The 24,476-nt window shown below is 56.2% G+C and overlaps 1 protein-coding gene across 5 annotated transcripts in view; it reads right to left on the bottom strand.

Annotated features, from left to right (window-relative positions):
• The window catches only part of RAI1 (retinoic acid induced 1), a 73,522-nt gene that overhangs the window by 8,119 nt on the left and 40,927 nt on the right, over window positions 1–24,476 (bottom strand). Inside the window, exon 1 of one of the 5 annotated variants that reach the window (XM_064726275.1) lies at window positions 14,553–14,996. The exons of the other annotated variants lie outside the window; for them this stretch is intronic. The gene's annotated coding sequence lies outside the window, so the exon portion shown is untranslated. Of the gene's footprint in view, window positions 1–14,552; window positions 14,997–24,476 lie in introns of those variants that run through there. 5 annotated transcript variants of the gene reach the window in all.

Below are 24,476 nucleotides of genomic sequence, written 5' to 3'. Positions count from 1 at the left end.
TCACCTCCCTGCATCTTGTTGCCTTGCATCACCCCGAATTGCATCGCCCTGATTTGCCCTGCATTGCATCGCCTCACACTACCTACCCTTGCTCCACGTTGCCTTGCCTTTCATCACCCTGATTTGCATCGCCCTGCATCACATTGCTTTGCCTCATCCTGCATCGCATCACTTTCCATTCTGACTCCCTGCATTGTGTTGCCTTGCATTGCATCGCCCTGAACTGCATTGCCCTGCATCCTCCTCCTGCCTCACCTCACATCACCCTGCACCACATCACCCTGCACTTCATCCCCCTGCATTGTGCTGCCCTGCATTGCATTGTCCTGCATCTCATTGCCCTGCATCCCATCCCTGTGCACTGCACCGCCCTGGATGGCAGCAGCTGGCTCTGTGTCACCTCTCATCACTCTGCATCGTGCTCTGTTGCCCTGCATCACACTGCCAGGCGCTGCATCCCCAGCTTGCAGCGTCCTGCATCCTCCTCTGTCCCCCCTCCCTGCATCACAGCACAGTGCCCATGCTCAGGAGGGTGCTGGGGTCTGCTTGCCTCCTCCCTGCCTGCAGTGGGCTCAGCAACCCTCCTGCCCCTGCTGCTGAAGCTGCCCATCCCTGCTGCCCACCCCTCCCTCCCTGCCTGCTCAGCTCACCTGGTGCAGTGACCCCCACACCGTGCCGGGGTCCCTCTGCTTTGTGTTTCACACATCCACCACCCCTCGCATCCGCAAATCACTCCCGCCCTTCTCACACGCCTCCCCAGGGATGCCGGGATCCTGCGAGCGCCTCTGCACACCCCTCTTATCGCCATTCTTTTTAATTATTGGGCTAATTACTGGAAGCAGCAGCGCGGAGGGCCAGAACCGCAGGCTCTGCTGCAAAAAAAGTCATTTCAACTTGCAGGCTGTGCCCGTCTCTGCCGGCTGCCGCCTCCCGCAGCCCCCCCGGCCCCGGCGATGCCCCTGCCCCGGCGCGATGCCATCTGGAAGCTGTCTGCTCCCGCCGGCAGCCGTCATTACCGAGCCTCGCCACCGGCGTCATTAAAGCTCCCCATTTCCTCAGCCCGCTTGCTCCGGGAGCAGGGACACACCTGGGGCACCGGTTTGATCTCTCAAGGCAGTCAAGTGGCTTGTGGGGGCTAATGAAGGGCTTGGTGGCAGGGGGATGCATGCTGCCTGTCCCCAGTGCCCGTGGGTTGAAGGTACTGGGGTGGATACAAGCCTGGATGAGATAGGGATTTGTCAGCTGGGTTAGAGCAGCCCCAGGGGTTTGTGGCTGTCCAGGGACATCCTCAGTGCTGCTCCCTTGGCAGTGACACAGTGGTGACACCAGTGCTGTCCCCTCAGCCTCCAGCAAGGCAAGGAGTATAACAAGAGGAGGGGATAGGTGCTGGCAGTGTCTATCCTAGCCCATCCCAGCTCCTGGCACACTTGCCTGTGGTGCCAGGCAGCCCTGAGCCAGGACACAGATTCATGTGTGTCCCCACATGTCCCTCCATCACCCTCATGCCACTGCCACAACATGCCAAACACCACACGGTCCCTTTGCTGGCAGCTCTGCCACAGCCACATAAACCACACTGCTGGATTGACAGGCCCCAGCTCAGCCCTTTTCCCTGCAGCACCCACCAGTAACACCTCAGCACCTTTTTGAGGTCTACACACACACACATGGGGCTTTATTTAATTATATTTCCACCAGCACCAGCTGCTCAGTCATGCACCAATCACACAGTGGAGTCCCCAGGCTCAGTGCCACCCACACCAGCCCAGCACCCCATCCCTCCCTGCTCCCCATCCCCTTTTGGGATGTTTTCCATGTCACTGCCACAAATTGCAGCTGCATCTTGCAGGCTCTGCGGGCAACTGGATGCAGCTAAAGCCTAAATTCCAGGGAAAAGATGGGTCCAAAAAATCTGGAAAGCTGGCACAAAAGCCCCTACCACAGCATGGTATCCTGTGCCAGTGCTGCTGGAACAAAGGCAGGAAAATCAAAGCCAAGCTGTGGGGCAGCCCTGGGCTGTGGTGGGAGAATTAATGGGAGCAAAGAGCCCTTCATGCTGTGTGGGAGTGGGTTTGAAAAATGAAATCGGCTTGAGAAGACCCTGGGCTGAAGCTTTAGGGGGAGCTTTTCTCCCTTTTCTCCTTTATTATTAATTATCGTGATTAATTAATTATTATTATCAATTAATTGTTGTTAATTTTCCAAACAGCTGGGACAATGTCGGGATGAGCAGAAGTGCATGGTGCGAGGGGAAGGATCAGTCACTGGCACACAGAGGTGGGGACGCACAGAGGGAACGTGTTGTGAAATCCCACCAGGGATTCCCAGAGCCACGGTGCCATGTCCCTGTGGGGCACCAGGCTGTCCCTGGGAGGGGACACTCACATCACCAGCAGCACCCAGAGCTGTTGGCAGAGCCAGAGGCCAGCTCTGCTCTCGGATGTGCCACGGCGTTGCTGGGGAAGGGCCGTGCCAGATGTTGTGCCTGATGCAGGCTGTTTCCCAGCAAAGCTCTAATGGCATCAAATCAAGCTGTCGACAGCAGGGAGGTTACAGCCTTCCCCCGGAGAGGGAGGTGGCTGTGGCTGGCCCCAGGGGCCCTGCCCACTCACTGTCCCTGCCACGTCCCTGCTGGATGTGCTCTCCTGACCCTGAAGAAGTTTCCAGACACTGCCTGTGAGATGGGAATCGATACAGGGCTGTTGGTGCATGGCTGCAGCTGGACCTGCCCTTGGCAAAGCCGTGCTGTGGCCATGGCTCATGGTGTGGGTCCCTGGGAAAGGACAGGACAGGGACTTGGGGCCACCAGGGTGACCAGCACTGTCACAACCCTGTCCCTGGAACACAAGGAGCAGCTCTCACTGCTGGCTACAGCCAGAGCATCCTGTGCCCTTGGACCCTGGGGAGCATGGACAGCCCGTGTCACTCACGGGGGACACACAAGGAGCTTCCTTCCTTCCTTCCTTCCTTCCTTCCTTCCTTCCTTCCTTCCTTCCTTCCTTCCTTCCTTCCTTCCTTCCTTCCTTCCTTCCTTCCTTCCTTCCTTCCTTCCTTCCTTCCTTCCTTCCTTCCTTCCTTCCTTCCTTCCTTCCTCTTCTTCCTCCTTCCCTTCCTTTTCCCTTCCTCCTTCCTTCCTTCCTTTTCCTTCCTTCCTTCCTTCCTTCCTTCCTTCCCTTCCTTTCCTTCCTTCCTCCTCTTCCTTCCCCTCTCCTCCTTCCTTCTTCCCCTCCTCCTCCTTCCTTCCCTCCTTCCTTCCTTCCTTCCTTCCCTTCCTCCTTCTTCTCCTCCTTCCTCCTTCCTCCTTCCCCCTTCCCTCCCTTCCTCCTCTCCCTTCCCTTCCTTCCTTTTTTCCCTCCTCTCTTCTTTCCCTCCCTCCTCTCTTCCTCCCTGCCTTTCCTGCCTTCCTTCCCTGCCTTCTCCCCTTGCCTCCCCTTTCCTCCTGCCTGCCAGGGCCGTGTCATGGCCGGATCCGGAGCCCTCTGAAGGCAGCCCAGGACTCCCATGGATGTCAGGGACCCTCGGTAAGCACCCAAGCCCCCCAGCCCCTCAGCTCCATGGGGCACAAGGCGTCCCCCGTGTCCCTGCACGCTGGCCTCGCTCCCTTCCCAGCTGCTGCTCATCCCGCGGGGGCTGATCCAGCCCTGCTGCTCCTCCGGCTGCTCCATCAACAAGGACTCAGCGACTAAAAATAGCATCGCGCTCTCGCAGGGGGATGCTCCGCCATCAGAGCACTCTCGGTCCGCTGGCACCGCGGACACCCCGCTCCCCACCCCGCTCCCCACCCCAAAAGCCGCTCCCAACCCTGCCCCATAGCGTGAGGCGCTATCGGAGCTGGGAACGAAGCGGTTGGACCCCCCCGGATCCCCCGGCAGCTCTCAGGGAGGGGAATAAGCGCCTATCGAGTAGCGTCAGCCCCGGATTTGTTTAATTGTGAGCTGGTGGAGTTTAAAGAAACCCTTTCTGGCTGGCTGCCACACCGCAAAGTGCTCCGGAGAATTTGATTATTAAGGGAGGAGAGAAAAGGGGAGGCTGCGGGCGGGGGGAGCCGGGGTGTGTGGGACAGACCAGGAAAGGGCATCCTGCCTCAGGAGCTGGGAATGGGAGGAACTGGGGGGATGGAATACACACAGACCCCCCTCGGCAGTGCACAGGGACCCGGGGGCTCACCCGGGGTAGGGCAAACCCCCCATGCAGCTGTGGGGCTGCTGCTGTTTGTCCCTGCACCCCAGAGACACCCCATTGCCAGGGCATCCCCTTCAATGCCCCTTCACTGTCTCCCCTTTAATGCACCCCCTTAGTGCACTGTCCCCCAATAAACCCCTTTAATGCACCCCAATAATGGTCCTGCTCCACAGTGAACCCCTTTAATGCACCCTAATAATGATCCCCTCCCCAGTAAACCCCTTTAATGCACCCCAATAATGGTCCCCTCCCCAGTAAACGTCTTTAATTCATCCTCTCTCCAGTGCACACCACCCTTATTGCACTGTCCCCCAGTGAACCCCTTTAATGCACCCTCTCTGCAGTGCACACCCTCAATGCACTCTCATTAGTGCACCCTTGCCCCAGGGCACCCCAATAATGTGCTTTCCCCGCAGTGAACCCCTTTAATACCCCTCCCATCACCACCAGCATCTCCCCCTATACCGGTGCTCCATCCCAGTGCAGGGACCGGGGGGTTTCGGTACCCCAGGGCCCCCCCAGCCCCGCGTCCCGCCCCATTTCGGCGCTCAGCCGAGCGGAGCAGCTGTTCCCTGCACACTTCACTTGCCCGCAGATGATGATAAATGGAGCTGGGGCTGCGCCGCCCATTGCGTGGGGGTGGGCGGATGTGGGGAAGCAGGAGGAGGAGGAGGAGGAGGAAGGATGGGGTCCCCATCTCCCGCAGCCCCCCCAGATCACGCTGCTCCTCCCATCCAGCTGCTGGGGAATTCCCTGGGCAGGTCCCCCCCTTATCCAAACCTCCCAGGGGCTGGAACCTGCCCAGGGAATTCCCATGGCAATGGGATGCATTCCCATCCCCATCCCCATCCCCAGATCAGTGTCGCATTTAGGGGCCACAGTCCTTCCCTGCTGCCCCCCCTCCCAGCCCTGCTCCTCCCCGGTGAGGAATTTTCCTTGGGAAAAAAAAAAAAAAAAAAAAAAAATCCACCGCCTGCGAACCGCACTCATGACTCAACGTTTCTGCTGGCCCCGGTTCCTCCGGAGCTTGCCAGGGGAAGCCCGAGGCCGCCCCAACCTCATCCCCTCACATGGAAATCCGGCTCAGCCGCCAGCTCCAGCCTCTCTCCCCTCGGTTTTTCCTCCTTTATTTTGGGTCCTTGATGTCAGGGATGGGAGGTTTGCAGGGGGTTGGGCTGGGGAGGATGATGGGAGGTTCTGGGAGTCACAGCAAAGTTGCTGGGTTTTTGTGGTTTTTTTTTGGTGGTGGAAAATGTCAGTTGGTAAGGAAGGATTTGAAAAGGAAGGGAGGAAAAAAAAAGGGGGAATAAGAAGAAGAAAAAGAGGGAAAGAAAAAGGGGGAATAAGAAAAAAAAAGAAGAAAAAAGGAAGGGGAAAAGGAAAATTAAGAAAAGGAAAATAAAAAAGAAAAAAGAGAAAAAGAAAGAAGAACACAGAGAAAAGAATGAGAGAAAAGGAGAAAGAAAAAGAAAAAAGGTATAAAAAGAAAAAAAGGTAAAAAAATAAAAAGAAAAAAAGAAGGGGAAAAAAAAAGGCTGGAGGCTCACAGCAAAACAGCTGCTCAGCCTGAGCCTTCCTGGGCAAATTCCCTCTCCGGAGGTGAACCATGCTCCACTCCAGAGCAAAATTCATGGCCGGATGTACCATGGAGTGAGGCTCCACATGATCCCCAGCCAGCAGCTGGACATCGACCTTGGGGCTCTGAGGGGAAGGAAAACCAACCCTGCAGGAGGCTGGAACACAGCTGAGGTTAGGAGGGATCCAGCAATCCCAGTGTCCAAACCCAGATCCTGCTGCAGACCTGCCTGGAGCTGTCAGTACAATGGTGCCAGGGCACAACCGTGGCTGTGGGGTTGTTGTCACCACCGTGGTGACCTTCAGCCAACCCTCCAGCCTCACCCCAAGTGAGCAGCACAGGGCAGTGTGACATCCTGGCCACTTCTCCACATGCTCACAGGTTTTTTCTTTACTCATTTTCTGCTTGACAGCTTGGGATCCTTCTTCCTTCCTCCCTCCCCTCCTGCTCTCGGCCTGACTCACTTCAATTCCAATAATAATTAACCATTCCAATCATTACTGTGACCGCTAATATTAACCCTCCCTTTTTCTCCCACATCCTGTTTGTCCCCTGCCTCAGTTTCCCCTTGAGGCAGGCCAGGAGCTCCATCCCTGCCAGGAAAGGCAGGGAGCAGACGCCATGCCCTTGGCACCCTCCTCTGCCATGCTGATGCCCCAAGGGGTTCGTGCTGCTTCCAGCAAAAATAAAAGCAAATAAAAGCTCTCCCAAGTATGGAAGAGGGAAAGGATCCTCATCCCAGTCCTGGATGTGGTCTGCATCTCGTGAGCTGGTTGCTCATGGATGTGGTTGGATGCATAAGGCTGCATCCCTGGGGAATGTGACAGGGATGGCTCGTGGTCCCCTGGCACCTGCTGGCCCAGCAAAGCCACACCAAACCTGGTGGTAGAACCTGGCACCCACCCAGCAGCCTGAAACTGGAAAATCCACTGGGTTGGAAGCAGGACCACTCTCTAGCTGTGCCTCAGTTTCCCCACTGCAGTGAGGTCCAGTGTTGGTGCTGGGAAGTGCCAGCCCTGGCGCAGGGGAGTGGAGCAGGCTCGTGTCCCAGCCCCAGGGTTTGGGTCCTCCCCAGTGGGTCTCCCCATCCCCAACAGAACTGGAGACCCCAAAGGATGACAGGTGCCCATCACCCCCAGGACATTCCCAGCTCTTCTGAATGTGCCACTGGCTCCAGCCCCTCTGGCTCATCCCTGTTTTTCTGTCAGGAAAATTCAGCAAATTCACGCTGCCACATCTAAAACCAGGAGGCCTCAGTTGCTGTGGGATGGCTGCTGACAGCAAAGGACAGACCCTGGCACCATCCCAGGCCTCTCCCCATGCCAATCTCTCTCTCCCTCTCCAGAGAGGATGGGGCTTTGTCCCAGCGTCCCCACCACGCTGGGCACATGGGACATTAATGACTGTGTTTTACACAAGTGATATTCAGTTATCACTGGTGATACCAGTGAGATCCCCAGTCCCTGTCTCACTGAGACCCCCTCACTGGGATTCATGGTTAAGGGATGCATACCCCTGCCCCCCTTTTGCCTTCCTGTGGCAACTCCTCCCTCCACTTTTGGGCAGCCAATCTCATGACCCAGCCACCAGCAGCTCCCCACTGCCACCACCTCCTCTGTGAGGTGCTTCCAGGTATGGGCACCCCACAGCTGCCAGCTTTCAGCATCTGCTCCGTGCAGCGGAGCCAATCCCGGCTGCGCTGTGCCCTGAGCCGTCCCCTGCCGGCAGCAGACAGCTCGGTAATGAAGCGTAATGCTCCGGCACTCCCCTGAGTGACAGCGGCCAGCACCGGCTGTGTCCCCGCGGCTCAGCACCGCCTCCCCTGCCTGCCAGCGAGGGCATGAGCATCCCCCTGCCACCGGCAGGGCTGGGGGATGCAGAGTGGTCACCTGCTAGGGGATGCTCAGCTGGAATCCCCTGGGGGAAAGGAAAAATAATAAGGATAAAACGGTGTTGAAAGAAATAAATCAAGTAAAAAAAAAAAAATAAACCAACATAAAAGAAAAGAAGGTTGAAAATAATAAATTGAGGTTTGATGCTGTGTGGTAAATTATTTCGGTATTATATATTCCCCAGCTTCAAATCCTGAAGACAAATACTGGGGCAGGTGAAGTGGGAAGCAGATTTCCAAAGGCTTCTCCCGGCTCCAGGTTATTGACTCTGTCAATCACGGCGGGCGCCGTCCCCACCTCTGGCACCCCGCAAAATCGGCTCCTTTTGTTCCTGCTGAAAAACTGGGGGCGGGGGAAAAGGAGGGGAGAGGAATTTGGGGCAGGGAACTTCCAAAAGAGATGATTAAGGAGTTAATCTGCCTGAAATAGATAAGGAGCTTAGAGCTGCTGGTATTTGACTGTCCAAGTTTGGATTCAGCGTGTCTTAAACACTGGCTGGAATGTACTTAGATATGACCAAAGTACATGTCCCCCCGAGGAATTACCAGGTTGCCAATTAGATTTGCTTCCCAGATTCACTCAAAACCTTCACAAGCTTCTTCAGAGCAGGAAAATTGCTGCCTGTCCCTGGGGAGAGGCAGAGCAGCCGCTGCTGCCTGGCCCTGCAGCCAGCACAGCACAGCACGGCATGGCACGGCACCAGATCCCAGTGGGCAGCCACAGGATTTGCAGGAAGGTGGCACAATCAGGATGAGGGCAAGGAAGGGATGCCTGTGCCAGGGTATGGGGGCACCAGGCATGGCCTGGTGGGTGTTTCTGGGGGAATTTGGGTGGTTTTGGGTGCTTGGGGTGCTGGTGTGAGCCTTGCCATGGTCATGGTGTGGTGCAGTGGTGGAGCCCTCACCAGAGCAGGCTCAGCATTCCGTGGGGTTGCAGAGCCACGGCTCTCCCTACCTCCAACCAGGCTCACAGTGCTGCCATGCAGCCAAATCCAACCCAAAACACCCCAGCTCAACCTCCAGGCAGGGGACACAGCACAGAACAGAGCCATGATGGTACGTGGGGAAGGCAAGCAAACACCAAAACATGAACAAACCCCTCTGGTGAACACCTGGCTCCTGGTCCCTGAGGGCTCCTGGCACACCACAAACTCAGCACAACCCAATGCTCAGAGCAGTGAGAACCCCTGCCCATGCCAGGCTGAGGGTCACCACGCAGGGGCCACAACAACAATGAACACTGGGACAAAGTGGAGGTAGAAAAGCAAACACCAACCCCTGCAAACCCCCTTCATTATCCCTTTATTTTAACCACTCCATCCCCATCCTGGTTATTTATGGTGCTTCATAACATGATGGTGAAAGCAATGAAGTTTGGGGGGCTGCATGACCAACACAGAGAGAGGACCACAATGGGGGATCCCACCACCAGCTCCCACATGCAGGCACCAAATTCCTCTCTGATCCTGGGCTGTATTTACTAAATCTGAGCTCAGTTTCTGTGCTGGCATCCCAATCCCATTGAGAAGTGTTGGGAGTGGCAGCCAGTCTCACCAGGCTGGTGTCAGCACTGCTGGAGTGGCGGCGGCACCGTGATGGAAAGTTGCAGGAACATCAGCTTTGGATGCTGAGTCCTGGTAACAGTTGCTATGTGAAACATTCAGAGGTGGAATTTACTGTCACAGTTAATAATAGATGAAGGTTTTAGAATTTTTGATGCTTTACATTTTAAGCTGTTTGATTTATAATGTTTCAGAAGAGGGTGGGGGGGAGGCAGGAGATGAGCAGCAGCATGAGGTAAACAAAGCAAGTGGGGAGGTGGGCAAAAGGCTCCATCCATCCATCCATCCATCCATCCATCCATCCATCCATCCATCCATCCATCCATCCATCCACCATCCCCCTGCCCATTCCAGAGATGCACTGAGGTAGCCAACAGTGGGATGGGGTCTCCCCACCAACCACCAAAACCCACTGAGCATCCTGGTGGAAAACCACGGCATGATTGGGACGGAGCCCCTCAATTCCACATCGCACTTCATTTGTGGGGGTTTTTTTTGCCTGCCTCTCTTCTCCCTGCTTTCATTCCGGCGGGTTGCTGGGTTATTTACTTGCTGGCTCCTCTCTCCTCTCCTCTCTTGCAGGTGTATTTCAAGTAGCTCCGTAAATAGCAGCGCGCGGCGTGCCTGCGGCGGGGCGCGTGGGTCCTGCTGATTAGGAACGCGCTGCCAAAAAAAAAGAAGGGTCTCAATTCCCTGCCAAGCTGTCACCCTGCTTCCACAAAGAGGTGCCAGTGTCCTGAGGGGATGCTCCCCCTGGATCCTGGGGGGCTGGCGTGTGCTGTGTCCGCTTCTTCCTGGGATGGAGCAGAGAGCACAGGTGCTGGGTGAAGAACCTCGGTGTCTCATGGTGTCCTTTGGTGTCCTCCATGTCCCATTATGGGCTCCAAAGCTCTGTGATGGCTTCAGCTCTGGCACGTTCTTCCTGCTTCTTCCAAGTGTTGGAGCATCCCAGAACCTCAGATGTGTGGTCAGGAGGATTTAATCCCAGCTCAGTAGGGCTTCAGGTGATGGCATGAGGAGCAGAACGGGACTCCACACTTCCTCCACCAGTGCTGGGCACACAGTGACATCCTGACACCACTGGAGGGTGGGATGGAAGAGAGGGGGTTCCCTTCTACTCCCCCAGACGCAGTGCAGAGAGGAGGTACTTTGCAAAGCTGTTGGGAGGATGTGGTGACTGGAGCTTCCAACACGTGTAGACATCCCAGCCCTAACCAGCTCCATGGCTCCTGCCAAAGCCCTGAGTGCACACAGGGCCTGCCAGACCTCAGGTGGTGGCTGAGGTGCATCCCACACCACCAGCACCCTCCAGCCCCTCTGGAGCCCCTGTTTCCCCCAGGGGTCCTGGGCTGAGCTGCCCCATGATGTCTCAATCAGGGCTGTGTGTCTCCCCATTTACATACACTCATCCCGGCTGGAGCTGAGCATAATTTCCTTATAAAGCAGCTTTGACACACGGGGTAGCTCGCCTTAATGAGGAGGGTTATTCCACAAAGATCCATCACTAATGGGCTTGGGGCAGGCAGAGCCTGTGCATGCAGACTCCTGCTGCCAAACCCAGCACCACACTGCACCCAGATCTCCCCATGGACACTGCATCCCCACCAGAATTACACCACAGCTGAGCCAGCGCCAGCAACCTCTGTCTTGGTGGGATCTCACCCTGATCCCAGCAAAATCCTGTGCCTCTGCCAGCTGCCTCTCTGCCTTGCATCAAAACCCACTTGGAGGTCCAAAAAGGCAACCGTGAGGCACATCTTGGCATGGAAACCACTCAACCCTTCCCAAAAAACAGCTCCAGGGAGGGAGATCAAAGTCAGCACAGCACTGGAGTCCCCCAGTACCCACTGAAACACCAAACCATCCACATCCCTGCCTGCACAGGCACCTGCTCTACCACGGCACGGCTCCCACTTGGCACCAGCTCTGCCAGTGACCAGCCCGCCATTACCACAACTGCCTATATAAAAAACACATTAAAACCCCCAAGAGCAGGTCCCTCCCTGGAGAGCCCTGACAAATTCAATGCCCAGGTTCACCCCCAGCTCCCCCAGGGCCCCCCGTTAGCGCCGGGTGCCTCGTTAGCCGCCCTTGTGCCGACCCCTGGCTGCAGCTCGTTGGTGGCATCGAGCAGCCCTGCCCCAGACACCTTCTCCTGCGACCAGAGGCGCGCTGCGTCCCAGGGCACTGTCACAATATATTAAGAAGCGGCGCTAAAAATAAGCAGCAGCAAAAATAAGCAGGGAAATCGCAGTCCCTGCCTGCCCCTGCCGGCCTCGCACCGGCGGAGCTCCCGCTGCCGCACGCGAGCTGGGGAAGCACGTCAGGAACGAGAGGATTTTGCTGGGTTTTATTAAAACGACGTGGTTTTCCCCTCCCTCCGCCCCCATCTCCAGCCTCTCCGTGGAGCGAGCCCCGCGGTGACACACAGGACTCGGTGACAAATCATCCCGGGGGTGGGCGGTTTCTCTGCATGCTGGTGGTTCCAGGCATGGCCGCAGCTGGCGTGAGGCCCTGCCTGTCCCTCCGGGGCTGGAGCAGATCCTTGCTCACCCCACAGAGCCAAAGATGGGGCTCTGTCCCCCGATGGGGACACCCCAGGAGCCACGAGCGCTGCTCCGTGTGCCCACCAAAGGATGGATGGGTTTTGGCCAGCCCTGTGTTAGACACAACAGCCAGGCTGGCTACCCCCATTCCCAGAGCTGCCCAACATCTGCAAGCACCCCAATCTCCCTGCTAGCCAGGCACACGAGTGCCAGTGTGGCACAGCCCATGGGATGACGGCAGCTAGCACCCCATTCTCCCTGCACCCCAATCTCCCTGCTAGCCAGGCCCACGAGTGCCAGTGTGGCACAGCCCATGGGATAATGGCAGCTAGCACCCCATTCTCCCTGCACCCCATTCTCCCTGCACCCCAATCTCCCTGCTAGCCAGGCACACGAGTGCTGCTGGTGTAGCACAGCCCATGGGATGGCAGCTGGGAGAATCCCCTACCCAGGAACGCATCCTGGATGGATGGAGCACCTGGGGAGAGGGCAGGAGCCTCCTCCCTCTGCCTGCTCCCCGTGGGGAACCATCCTCCACGCGGATTCCTGGGGGCTGTGGGAGGCACGGGCAGGGACACAGCCCCTGCTTGTCTCCGGGAGATGAAAGAGCAGCTCGGGGCGCGGGGACGGCTCCGTGCTGCAGCCCAGGGCTGCGGCTGGAACGAATGCGTGCACATACCTCTGCCCCGGCATGGCTGTTTGCTCTTCTCTTCCGCGGCTGTGATTGATTAAAGGATCAGGGACATCTGAGAATGGAGGCAGCAGCGGCAGCAGCAGAAGCAGCTCCCTTTGGACTTGGAGAGCTTCCTTGCCTGCTGCTTGCTGCTGCCGTTGCCTGTCAGGCAGCTTTTAATCAAGGTTTGCTTATATCTGCAAAGGCCTTTCCCAGAGGGATGAAGGGAGGAAAAGAGGGGGGGAGAGTATATTAACATGCCAGCCACCCTCCCTCTCCCTCTCCTTTGTTTATGGAGAGGGTCAGTGCTTGGAAACGGCTGGCGGGGACCGGCAAAGGCGCTTTGGGGGTGCTGGATTGTGGCGCAGCTCCTGGCGTGCCCAGGTCTCATGGCACAGCCAGGGCTAGGGAGGGCATCACACTCAGCTGGGGTGTGCTCAGTGAGGGAGCAGGACCGGGAGGGCAGGGCTTGGTGGGTTCATCCAGGTGGCCCTGGATGCCTGGCATGTCCCCCCAGGCACGGCAGGGAGGGGACCAACCTGTATAGCCCCAAATCGGGGTCTCAGCCCAGAGAGACCAACACCAGCCATGTGCTGAGACCAGAACTGTCCATACACCGAGAGCACTCAGGCAGAGAGAGCCCAGGCCCCTCCATCCCAGCCCTGGCCCCATGGAAGGTCAGAACCTCCATCCTCATCCTACAGCTCACTGGGACTGCAGTCGGGACGGCCACATCACAGCACCCCATCTCCCTTCTGCAGGGTGGGCTCTGGCAGGCAAACCAGGGCTCAGAGGGTCTGACACCAGCCCCACACCTGCCCCAGGGCTGGGTTTGCCCCATGGCACTGGGATTTCAGCACTGCACAGTCTGGGAGCACCCCAGCATCACCCACCACTCCACCATCACCCAGCACCACAGCCCTGCCCACCCATACAAGCCATGTGGGAGGACAGGTGACCCCCAGCCCTGTGTCCCCTCATCAAGCACTGTTCTGCCTCCACTGCCATTCCTGCACGTCACTTTGGCTCTCCACGTTATCTTATTGCTCAGCTAATGACCTGCTAAAAGTATTATGTGAAAAACCGTGCTCTTAGCCAGCCATTAGACTGGTTAGGACCAGCGGGTCATGCTTTATTGCTTTAATAACGGAGTTTATGAAAGGTCGTCTCATAACTGATAACATGCATAATTTTTGTAACTTAATTAATGCTGCTAATATACTGGAGTCTCCATCAGCTGCTGGTGCAACTGATGCACAGTTTGCATCCCGAGCAGGGCTGGGAAGAGTATCCCAGGCTCTGCAAGCAGCACCCATGGTAGGAACACAGTTCAGATCCACACCAAAAGCTCACTGTGCCACCTCTCCACACTGGAGCATCCCCTCCAGAAATGCTCCAGCAGAGACAGGGAGTGCTGTGAGTGGGCAGAGAGAAATGGGAACAGATCCAGTTCCCAACCCCACAAGCCTGAAGGGAAGGGATTTCTCTGCTTCCACTCTGCTCAGCCCATGGAGAAGACAAGGGCAGATGTGGGAGAGTTTTATCTGTGGAAGAACCACAAAACCTCTGCGGATGGGAGCTGCTCCAGCAGTCCCACACATCTCTGCCTGAAGTTACAACTGAGCAAAGGAGTTTTGCCTTGATTGGGGATTTGTGGCTGTGCCCCAAGAGGGTTCCCCTGGGAACCCCCAGACTGACTCTGCTCCTCTGGTGATGCTAAGGGCAGCCAGGCTGGCATGGGGCAGGATCCTGCTGGAACTGCTGCCTTTCTTCCCAGCGCTGGTTTTTAAGGACAACCTCCTTTACAACAATTTTGACAGTATTTTTTGAGACTTTCTTTTAAGAACACCCTCCTGCGAGGGTGGTGAGGCTCTGGCACATGTGCCCAGAGAAGCTGTGAATGCCCCATCCCTGGGAGTGTCCAAGACCAGACTGGACAGGGCTTGGAGCAACCTGGGACAGTGACAGATGTCCCTGCCCATGGCAGGGGCTGGAATGGGATGGTCTTTAACTCCCTTCCAACCCAAACCATTCTACAATTCTGTGACAAATACACACTCTTCTCATTAAAAGGGGAAAACCACAAAAGCAAACAACTTCTCCCCACTACCCAAGCGCACACCTGGGGGGGCTGAGCATCCACGGGGGAAGCTGGGAATCAGACACATTTTCCAGGCAGCAAAATCAAGCCCTTCCCTTGCAAAAAAAAAAAATAAAATTCATGTAAATAGGAGCCCAGGTGCATGCGGTGTGCGAGTCCCTGATATGCTGCCACCAGCAAATCTGGTGAGCTGTGAATCCGCGGCACCGCGCATCCAACGCTGCAAATCCGAGCTGCTCCAGTCGCCTGCTTAGTTTTGCAAATTCTTTCCTGCTGGCTGAGAAAAGCCAATATGTCTGCTGCTCCCGCTCCAGCGCAATAATTGTTCAGCACTGGTTATCATCCTGCCAGAAAGGCACGAGCTACCGCTGGGGCACTCTGCTTGCTGTAAATGCAGCGAGATGATTTCCTAGCAAATGCAAGTTTTCCAAGGAAGTGGGTGGAATCTGCTTGTCTCTGATTAGACAGCTTGGGTTTTTGTTTTCCTGGTGCTTTAGAAAGAGAGAGAGAAAGAGAGAGAGAGAGAGGGAGAAAAAATAAAAAAGGCATAAAATATGTGGCTTTGCATCCCCTCTGCCCTGAATCGCAGGCTCACATGCATCCAGGCGATGGTTCCCTTGGGACTCGCAGCTTTGCCCACACTCTGAGCAATGATCCCGTGGAATGAGGCTATGATCTTTCATCAATCATTGCCGAGCGCTTCTCCCTCCCGCGCCCGCTCCCCGGGCTGTGCCCGCTGTGAGCACACAGCCCCACTGCTCTGCTCCCCCTTGGTGCCTCCAAAAATCAAGGGGTGCAGCCTTGGCCCCCCAAGTGCCTGGGGGGGTCAGGACTCTGCCTGGGGACAAGGGGCACAGGGCAGCCCCTCCTTCACCTTCCCAGCTCAGCACAATCCAGGGATGCTAGGGGGGGGTGCAGGATGATGGAGAGGCTTGGAGGATAAGAGGGTAAATCCTGAATTCAGCCAGAATAGCCAGGATGCTGCAAGGGAGGTGGGATCAGGACAAGCCCTGAGGCTGTGGAGAGACAGGTCTGCCTCCCCGCCCTTGCCAGGGGAGGAAAAATGACTTGAAATTAAGATTTCCTGATGTTTGGGGGCTTGGAGACCTTGACACCCCCTGCGTCCATCTGGCTCTTCCCCTCTTGTGGCAGCTCACTCCTGCGTTCCTGTCTATCCGTGAATACCAATTATGGTTTAGGAGAATGTATATCTGAGATGTGCAAATACAAAAGGCAGGAAATAAAAGTCATCTCTTACTGAAGAGGAGAGGTAACCATGACTACCTGGGACCTCATTTAAAACTGTGCCGGCCGCAGGCTAAAAGGCAACGCTTCCCATTGTTACACACGTTTACGGAAAGCTTTGAAAACCCGTTTTCCCCCCCAAAACCAGCTGGGAAGTAAGAATGAAAACGAGAATTGGAGGCGGGGGGTGGAGGGGAGGAGGATATAGAAGATATTTATTGGTGTTTGTGGGCTGGTTGTGCATCCCACCTGCACGAAGACAGACGGTGAGCTGAAACTTCAAATGAGCAGCTCGGAAGGGGAGGCAGCGCCAGCGGCGTCGTGGCTCCGGCGCCACGTGGCAACCGCATGGCACCAACAGGGCTGAGGCTCCAGCAATCCCAGGGGAAGCACCCCTGCAGGAAAATGGGGTGTGAGCAAGCCCCTGAGGGCTCTCCATGCTGCAAACACCGCCAGGATGTGCTCAGGGTTCATGGGGATTGGGAGGAGTTGGTGGCTCTCGGTAACCAGAGATGCTTTGCCTGCTGTCAGAGCCTGTGCTTGGTTGGGTTTGGGAGTGCCCTGGGCTTGCTAAGATGTCAGTGTGGTAGCTCCTGCAGCCTGCAGGAGGGGTAACCAGGATGGAGGGGGATAACTGGGAATTGCTGGCTGCCCAGCTGAACCTTTTCACCAGTCAGATCTGCAGGACCAGGGGACACTGGCTCGTTGTCCCCAGCAAAGACACCCCATTGCTCCACCACATGTGCAACCACAACCTGTCCCAGCCACATCAAAGACCAGGAAAGCTGTCTGCCAGCCACCAGCCTCGTCAGGACCTCACACTGCTCTCAAACCAATGACCATGCAATTAAACTGATTTTTGGTTCAAAGGCCATCCCACCTGGCACGCTCAGGCAACAGGAACCACCTCAAAACCAGAGGCTGCTTTCTCAGGGATCTGTGTTGGGCACCAAGAGGCATCACTGTGGATGCAGACAAACGTGGTGCTCACCTCATTCCTGAGCATCTGCCACAGGCTCCCAGTGACAAAGCCATGGTCCTTAGGTCCCCCTGCCAGCACCCAGACCCACACCTGGGACCACACAACGGGGCTGCAGGCAGGAGCCCGAGCCAGGAATTATGGTCTGTACAAAAGACAATGACAGTGAATCTTGTTACTGGCTTTTCAGCAAACGTAATTCCTTTTTATTAGAAAATTAAAGGGTATGAAAAGCTTTCCAAGGCTGAAGAGCTGAAATGTGCTTTCATAAAATATGCGGCGTCTGATAAAACGGATTTGCTTGTCTGCCTGCCCCGGCCCCCTCCCCCTCCTGGCTATTATTCCTACTGGCAAGGTGATGCCTTTTGCCAAAACACCGACCCCAATGTGGCCAGTGGGGATTCCTCTGGCAGTGCTGCTCCCCAGCATCCCAGTCATCCCACCATGAGGCACCCCACAGCCTGCACCTGACTGAGGTTGGGTTTGAGTTGGTTCTTTTAGCTAGATAAAACTCTGAGGGGCAGTTTCTCCCCTCCAGTGTTGCAGGTGAAGACTGACAACAACCCAAACCATCACCCCAAACACAGCCGTGAGGATGCATCAGTTGCCAGCAGGAGAAGGTGAAGCCAGGCAATGGCAGACAGAAAGCAGCGGATTCCCTCAGACATCACACCAACAGCAAGCATTAAAACCTTCCTGGGAAGTGTCCTCCTGAGGAGAAAGTCGTGCCCTCCCGTGCCCCAGCACCGAGCTGCACGTGAGAGGTGCTGAGGGTTCACAAGTTGCCGGTATCAGGCAGCAAAGGTAACACGAGGAATCTCCATTTCTTCCCTTTAATCGTTCCCTCTCTCTGTCTCTTTCATCTTTCTGATGGTTCGAGTCAACCTTCCACGTTTGTGAGGTTAAAGATTCTTGCTATCTCCCATTTGGGGCTGGCAGAGGCCAGGGACCACAGCACCACAGAGCAATGCTGCCCCTTCCATCTTTTGTGGGCAGAATGCCCCTTGCCAGCCCTCCACAACCTTGGGGCTCACCTCAGCCCTCCAGGCTTCTTATTTCCATTCCATTACCAGGTCAGTTTTGCCTCTGTGAGTCCCTGGGGATGCATGGCAATGCATCCATCCCCACACAGAGATCTCACAGGGATGGTACAAAGGGACCTTGCTGTGGCCAAAGGGCTGGCACCCTCTGATGGTTTGTCACCCCTGGCATGGCAGAAACAGGGGAAATGAAACAGCATCCCCTGAGTGCCATCAGGGAGCTGACACCTCGGCTGGGAGAGGACCTGGCAGCCCTGGCCACTGTCCCCAACTGACTCCAGCCCTGGTGATGTGACACGGGCAGGAGGCAAGGACACAGCAGCACCCACTGCAGTGGGCAGTGGACATGGAGCCACTGGGCTGGTGGGGACAAGGACAGGCAGATCCAGCTGTGTTCCTGCCAGCACTGCTGCCATGGGGAGACACAGCTCCAGCAGCAACACCGTGTCCCCACATGCCCCCTCAGCTCTCCTGCAAGCAAATGTGCCATGACCCAGCTACAGCATCTCCTTCCCACCGTGGGTTCCCCGTGCCACTGCGGGCTCCTGGTGCCACTGGCGGAGCTGTGTGAGTGCTGCCTGGCCGGCTATTACCACAGGAAAAGCTGTAACACTACAGCAAACCTCCCTGCTCAGCCCTGCTACAAATCAGGGTCAGGCGGCAGCGCTGTTAGACAGAGCCTGCCGGTACGTGCTCCTGCTCCTAATGTCCTCCTGCCACACACTTAATGGGGACACACAGCAGAACCACGCCACGGGGCTCAGGCTTGGCCCCACTGCCCATCTGGGGGCTGCTGCCCTCAGAGCTGGCTCCCCACCACTGCAGAGCTGAGGGTGAGCACCAGGGAGGCACGGCCAGGGATGTTTGCTTCCCCAGGGCTGCTCTGGCTTTACCTTTAACATCTGCAAATGTGGTTAAAAGTTTGCTGAGCCTATTTTTAGAGCCTCTCACCACATGCGATTTCTCCATGGTGAGACAGGAAACGCTGATGAGGCTGTTTGCCCCGGAGCTGCTTTCTCCTCCCTGGATGGCCTCTGAGCTCCTCTGGCCTGTGTGTGCTGTCACAGCCGCTGGTGGCCCTGGTCCCCACCTCCCAGGGTGTCCCACAGTGGCAAACCCAAGGGCTGAGGGTGACAAATTGCTGGAGGGTGCTGTCATTATGATGGTCACACTGAGATCCCCATCCATGGTCCCTAGACAGTGGGGGGACAAACGTGTCCCAACACCACTCAGGGACTTGAAGCCAAAACTGACCCAGGCAATGGAAATACAAAACCTTGAGGGTGAAACCAGGCCCTAGCATTATGGACGTTGTCCACCATCTTGCCCTGTGCCTCGGTTTCCCTAAAGGAACAAAGTTCTGCTTGGCTGCCCACCCTGGAGCAGCACTAAGGGGATGCACCAGCACTGGGCACTGCCAGCAAACACACCCTGGCAGGGGTGTCCACTCCTCTCCCTCACACCCACTGCCCCAGCATGGGCAGCTGAGTGTCCCCAGCACACTTTTGGATCCAAATCAGACCCGGCTGCCCCGTGGGGCTCCAGCTCCCCCCATGGCAGGGTTGGTGCCGTGGTTGGCAGCACGCAGGCGCGGCTGCGGCCGGGCAGGCGCGGGTACCCGCTGTTTGAATGTCAACACCTCATTTATACATCTTGATTGGCTCTCATCAGCCATGCTGCGCTCCACCTGATTGCTCCGAGCCCACGCGGGGTGCCAGGCTGCAGCGCCTAATTCCAGTTAATTGGCCCTTCATCCCAAGCAAAACAGAAATACGGGGATAAAGAAACAATAAAGCATCCTCCCTCGCTAAAAAAAAAAATTAAAAAATTAAAATCTTGGTGTTCTGGGGGTTTATTTCGCAGCTATGACCAGGCCATGCTGTGGGCTATGGGAATTCCTTCCCTGGAGCCTGGGAGATGCTTTGCCACCCCACAGGCTCAGCTCACTCGTGCTCCCCTCATCCCACGACAAGCCCTATATTGGTGTGACACTCTCCTGTGCTCCTGCTCCCGCCCGCTCTGGCGAACCACTGAGGCTGAAATTTCAATTAAGAACGAGAAATAATTACCCGCCGCTCCACATTTCCTCTAAGATGGTAGCCAATGCCGGCGAGCCGAGTCACCGCCTCCCGCCACGTCCTGGCGCTCACCGGCGTGCTGGCATTCGGGTGACATTTCCAGGATAATGCCGGCCCAGCTGCCGCACGCTGCCGGCTGCTCCCACAGCCACGCTGGGAGGCTGAAGCTTGGAAGAGATGCCCTCTTCCTCACTGGGAGAGGGGCTGCTGTGAGTGAGATCCACAGCCTTTGAACCCTGTGCCCGCTCCCAGCCGTGCCCTGGGCTGGGATGCTGGTGCCCTGCTCGCCACCTGGCACAAGTGATCCGTGATAATGGCCTGGCTCGGCTCCTTCCAAGGCACACGTCACGGGGAAGCACCACGCTGCTGTGCCCAGCAGACACCGTGCACAGGGATGGGGCACATGGGGATGCTCCCCTCACTCCAAGGAAGAGGCTGGAGTGCTGGAGTGTGTCCAGAAAAAGGCAACGGAGCTGGGGAAGGATCCAGAGCACAAGGAGTGGCTGAGGGAGATGGGGAGGTTCAGCCTGGAGAGAAGGAGGCTCAGGGGAAAACTCCTCACACTCCTCAAGTCCCTGACAGAAAGGTGCAGCCAGGTGGGGGTCGGGCTCTGCTCCAGGTAACAAGGGATAGGACAAAGGGAAATGGCTCAAGCTGAGCCAGGGGCAGTTGATGTTGGATATTAGGAAAAATGTCTTCACCAAAAGGGTGGTCAGGCATCAGAACAGGCTGCCCGGGGTATTGGTGGAGTGTTCATCCAACCTGGAAGTTGAAAAAATGTGTGGATGTGGCACTTGGGGACATGGTTTAGTGGTGGGCTTGGCAGTTAATGGTTGGACTTGATGGTCTTAGAGGGGTTTCCCAACCTTAATGATGCTGTGATTCAATGATTCTATGCAGGAAGGCAGGAACAAGAGGATGGGCAGCACAGGGGCAGGCAGCAGCCTTGGCTGCACTTCTGGCATGTGGAACAGCATTGGGAAAGGGCAGATGGACCCAGTTCCAGGACATGTCCCCAGCCTGGGGACACCAGCAGTGTGGCTGTGTCAGCCTCCCCCACAGTGCTGCTCCAGGCAGATGCATCAGCCAAACACTGACCAGGGCACCTCAGACCTGCCCACAGCTGCAGAAATCACACTTCTTGTACTGTTTTAATTTAGCACAGCCAGAAATAAGAGGCACAAGCTCCATCAGGGTTGGAAAGGGCACAAACCCAATCAGAGGATGATCTGGCACCTAACAAGTACTCCTGCAGCTTTCCCTGTCGAGACAGCCTGTCCTGGCTGCAGCTCATGCCCTGTTGGGGTGACACAACCCTGTCACAGCGACACAACCCCACTGCAGATCCCCACAGTCCTGCCCAGAGAGCTGTGAGAGATGCAAATCTTTGGAGAAGGTAGAGATGGGACACTGACCTAAGCACAAAAGGCTCCACCACCATGAGGATGGATGAGAATGAGAGAAGAATGAACAAGCAGAACAAGCTGGTGTGGAAGATGTGCCATGTCCCCAAAACCAGACCCTCTGCCATCAATGTGGATGGTGTTTCATTTCCCCTGGATGTTTTCCCATTCCTCTTCCCATAACCCAGAGCTGGGGGGGCCACTGCAAAGCCTGCGAGCCCCGTGACTCCAGTGGCAGGAGATGCAGGAGCCCTGGGCAGCGATCACAAGAACGGCGAAAGCAGCAACCTCAGGTTGCAGATTAGCTTCATTTTACAGCCAGGGAGGCAGAAACCTCCCGTGGCTCAGCATCTTGCTGCAGACCACACAGGGAGCCTGGGGAAAGCCAGGGAGAGGTCGCAGGTCTCTGCGGGGTGAGAGCATCCTCTCTCTGGGGAGGGAGGGAGCTCAGAGCCCACAGCGGCCCCAAAAATCACCACACCCCAAACCTCACCCAGGGCCACGCTGCACACCCTTCCAAACGGTGGGGGCTGCAGAAAGCAGCTTGGCAAAGAGAGAGAGAGGCTCTTTCCCAAGTTGAAATGCACTTCCCTTGACTCGGTTCCCAGCTGAGCGTGGAGGAGACCCAGCTTGGCCGGCAGCCACGGCGCTCAGTCCCCACCGAGAGACACATTCCTCAGCACTGCAGCTAATGCAGCACAGCCTCTGAGGCCTTCACCCCTCCTTCAATGATAATTTATGCCCCCTGACCCGACTCCCCCTTTTAAATCAGGCTGATCAATAGAGAAATCAGACAATCCTTTTAAGAAACTATCTCATCTGATCCTGCCAGCTAATGATCTCTGCTCTCCTTACAGCTGTTTGCAGATCTGTAGCCTAGCATGCTAGGGGAAGCAGGAGGGAAAAGAGCCACTGGGCCAAATTCCTCCTTCCTCAGTCCAAGCAGGAGCAACAACAATGCTGATGATTTGTATGGAAGCAAAACAGGAGATGCCAACTCCTGTTTTTTGGAAAACAAGCTGAGCATCATGCTGCAGGGAAGCACTAGCTCCCAAAATTTTCTCCCTCATGTATCTCACCACCAAACATGCTATTCTCCCATCCTGGGAGCCCTGACAAGACATCCTCACTCTTCTTACAGACTCCAGCTTCCAGGCTTTCAAATGCCTTCCCTCCAAAGAAAACCCAGCAACACAAAGCAACAGCCCCAGTCTGGTTCCTGACTGAGCCACGGTCACCCCCACCCTGCTCTGTGCACAGCAAGGCTCCAAGGGGATGCTCTGAGCACTGGGATCTCCATACTTGGCTGGAAAACCCTCATCCCTCACAGGGATTCTCACTTTACCAGGGCAGCAAAAGCTCAGGGGTGCAGCCCATGAAGGAGCTAAACCAGACCAGTTGGAGAGGGAGCAGTGTCCAGCACAGCACTGGGAGCAGTGTGGACACATCCCTGGAACAGCCTCCAGGAGGGCTTTATTGATGGCAGCTGCATTTCCATTTAACTGGCAAAGGAACAGGGTTAACCAGTGAAGAGGGAAGCATCAGAGAGAAGCCTTGAAGTCTTCAAAGTAAATCAGCTCCTGGAACAAACACGCTCGGTAGCCAAATGTCCCCTTCTCCTTTGTGTGTGCAGAGATATTGACATTTATCATGACGCCCAAACCACCCAGAGGAAGGATGCTTTCCTTGCATCCAAGGGCCATTTCTCACCCTGGCACAGCCACAGGGATTTCTCCCCTGCCAAGGCAGAGCTTGGCCTCCAGCACTTCCCTCCTTTAAACCACCCAGGAGGCAGGATGGGGCCGTGTCCTGGGGATGCTCAGCACCTTCCCAGCCCCAGCAGGAGCCAGGGAGCCCCACCAAGCCTGGGACACCTCCACCACCTGTGCCCTCCCACCCAGCCCTCGCTCTGCAGCCCAGGAGCAGATGCAAAAGCCAAAGGGTCTGAAGGGTTGCTGCAGCACAGCACGGTGCAGGGCCTGCCACAGCAGTCACAGTGAATTACAAGGTATTAGAGCCCCGTGCTGCCGTGTCTCTGTGCAGCAGCAGTCACGGTGAAGGACATGCTATGATAGGACTAGAGTCTCCTCTGGAGAATCCAGGCCTGGTGGAAGGCAGTGGTATGAGAGGCCAGCCCTGTTCTATAGATCACGCAGAGACAGGCATGTGAAGGACAAGCTATTACAGGACAAGGAGGGCTGAGAGCCGTGGGGTTTGGGGAGGGGGGCGGCTGTGCCTCGCTGGATCACTGAGTGCCCACGCCTCGCGAGCCAGCAGCCGTGAACGTTTTTAATTATGCTTTCCTACTTTATCGAGCATCTCATTTTCATTTACACACCAGCCATCTCCACCTGAGAACGTGGCCACTGCTGCTCCTCTCCAGCACTGCTCCCATATTCCCCCATGCATCCTCAGCACAGGGGACCCATTTGGTGACAGACACAGACCTGCCCTGCAGCTCCCCTTCACTCCCCACACGATGCCAAGGACCATCAGGGAGCTGGGCAGAGCCTCCCTGATGCTCAGAGTCCCTCCCTGTCGGAGCAGCCAATTTTAGTGGCTGCCATAAATGCAGCAGGAGCAGTGTCCTCTGGTGAGGCATCGAGCGGTGACTAAGAGCGGAGATGACAATAAAGCAGAGGAAGCAAGGTCTGACTGCAAAGCAGCAAACCAACCCCCCCGAATCCTGCTCGGAGGCACTGACTGATGATACCCTCCCCAAACCAGAGCCTGAGCCCAGTGAAGGAGGGCTGGGCTCTCTGGGGCTCAGGCACAGGCTTGGTTTGGGTGGAAATCCCATAAACAGGAGGGGAGAAAGGCTTCCCCCATCAGGACACCGGGATGGAGTTCAAGCCTCTTAGCAAAGCACACAGGGAGACTTGTGCACAGCCCCTGCAGATAAATCTACCCCCTGAAAGCATTCTCAGTGGTAAATGCGGTAGAGACTGTGCAGGACTTGACAGCTCGAGGTGTATTTATGGTGCTCTGGCACCGGGGATACAACCAGTTGGGATTTTTGCTTGGCTCTACCACTTGGGCATAGCACAGCCACAACAAACCCATTTGAATACCTCTTGTTTCAACCAAGGCAGAGATCCAGCCTATTCCCTGCGGAGCAAGCGCCAGACCTGGGGCCAAATTAATCTCCGATGGATCTCCATCAACTTCATGGAGTTACAACTACAATTTGGCCCATGCCT

The sequence above is a fragment of the Zonotrichia leucophrys genome, chromosome 14 (genome assembly GCF_028769735.1).
Source record: "Zonotrichia leucophrys gambelii isolate GWCS_2022_RI chromosome 14, RI_Zleu_2.0, whole genome shotgun sequence".
NCBI lineage: Eukaryota > Metazoa > Chordata > Aves > Passeriformes > Passerellidae > Zonotrichia > Zonotrichia leucophrys.
The sequence above is the reverse complement of the archived record's forward strand: the minus strand, read 5'-3'. Positions and strand labels throughout refer to the sequence as shown.